At 39.5% G+C, this 2,002-nt stretch overlaps 1 pseudogene; it reads right to left on the bottom strand.

Moving 5' to 3' along the window:
* Positions 1 to 207: 207 nt before the first annotated feature.
* On the bottom strand, positions 208 to 731 carry LOC149532405 (histone H2B.11-like; annotated as a pseudogene).
* Between the last annotated feature and the right edge of the window lie 1,271 nt (positions 732 to 2,002).

The raw sequence follows: 2,002 nt of genomic DNA, 5'->3' as shown, positions 1-2,002 counted from the left end.
ATCTAACCCTCTTTGAAAGGCTTGTTCTATTTTTTTTGCAGTATCATTTTGTTACATTAGTTTTTTATTTGAAATGTTCAAAATATATATATGCTAGTTTTTGATGAGTTACAACCTTTCATAATTAATCAATGTTCATATTTTTTTCACTAGAACAAGGATTTAGAATTTAGGGTATACCGTCTCGATAGGGTATGAGTTTCAAAATTAATCTTTTATAATATTGAGGAAAGTAATCCACAATGGTGCCCGTACTTCCAAATCCTGCGACCCACCAGAGGGATTTCTTTGCATTCTGCTGCTGCCCAGAACGCTCTTTGACACGGCATGCTTGGCAAGCTCACCAAGAAGGGTTAATTTAACCGCAGACTGCACCTCACAAGACGAGAGAGTGGTCCTTTTGGACTATTTGCCTAGCTTTGAGGATTCTTCGACCAATTTCTCAAAAATATCATTCATGAAGGAATTCATGATGGACATGGCCTTACTGGAGATGTCGATCTCAGGATGAACCTGCTTCAGCACCTTGAAATGTAGATCTTGTAGCTTTCCATGCTCTTCTTCTTCCTCTGCTTCTTATCCCCTGCAGGCTTGGGGCCCCTTTTGCTGCCCTTTGGAGGAGCCTTCTCCTTGGGCTTCTTCTCTGCCACAACGGTGGGAGTCTTCTCCCCCACGGTTTTCCTCTCATCTGCCTTCTTCTCAATGGGCTTCTTCTCTGCCTTGGGCGCCATTTGCCTGCCATAGTTGTAGATATTCCACACCTACATCTGCACCATTGTGTGAGCCACACCGGTAGAGGAGCCTTTCTGTCATTGGAAGCGTAGCTCGAGAGCAGAGGAATTTACCAGCTTCCACCTCTATCACTCGTCTTTCCAACCTCCACCCTTTCGTCGCTGCCCGGGACCTATCCGTGGTTTGCACCAACAGCGCCATTTTGTTACACCTCTGCTCAGCTCCCCCTGGCCATGGCTCTCATGTGAAGCCAGTCTGGGATTCCTTCATCAATTGCTCATCCTCGAAGGATCAAAACCCCTTGTGACCCTGATCACATAGCTTCCAGAGTTGAAAGAGTGAAACGATTCATCGCCAAAAGATCTTTATATGTAGGCCAGGGTCTCAATCTGCCATACAGGAAAGTCGGATTCCTTGATAGAAACACTCAATGCACGCGCGTTCAATTTGCATCACATAACATTGAGCTAACCCTAACGGACAGCAACTGCCAAGCCCAAGAATGGGTTCGTCAGTGGATGGAAAAAATTGCATCGTGGAGCACAAACCCACGCCCAGCCCAACATGGTCATTGCTATCAGAGGAGCCTTGATTTTGGCCAAGCTTTCTGTGATTCCAGGAGTCGCTCGGTTGGAAAATCTGTCGTCTATTGTGCCACAACCAGAGGTAACATTTTCTTTTCATGCAAGATTCTTTTTCTTTTTTTGAGCTCTTGACAGAAGCATCATTTGCTTTTATCATTGCCTTTTGTGAACCTAATTTTGGCATATTTTCTTTCATTGTCAGACAGCTCAAACACAAGTTCAATATTTTACTTCAAATCTCTCTTTCTCCTTTATTGCATTTTTTTTTTATTATAAGTTTAAACTAATTAAATCTCTTCCATTGAAAAGAATCTAAAATTACGTGGTTTCAAAAAAAAAGGGAGAAGTTTAAGAATAATTTTTTTTGAGAAGTTTTCTTAGAATTAAATATTAAAACTAATTAAAGTTTTATTTTATTTTTTACTTAAAAAGTTAAGAGCTTTTATTTTTTTTTATAAATAAATATTCTCATTTATAATAATCTAGGAGGATTCTTGTCTTTATTGGTGGGCCCATCCTTTCTATCTTCTCACTTGTGTTCACCTTGCATGGAGATTTTAACTGATAACTTATGCTTATTGCTCTTCTAAATTCTTCTTATTTATCTCAAATTATTCAGGTTTATGAGTTATCTTACACTATTTCCTTCATTATTTAATGATTTGATTTAATTTTAAATATGTTCT

Source organism: Cupressus sempervirens, chromosome 10 (genome assembly GCF_028749045.1).
Source record: "Cupressus sempervirens isolate cs-2001-9-10 chromosome 10, ASM2874904v1, whole genome shotgun sequence".
Lineage (NCBI taxonomy): Eukaryota > Viridiplantae > Streptophyta > Pinopsida > Cupressales > Cupressaceae > Cupressus > Cupressus sempervirens.
The sequence above is the reverse complement of the archived record's forward strand: the minus strand, read 5'-3'. Positions and strand labels throughout refer to the sequence as shown.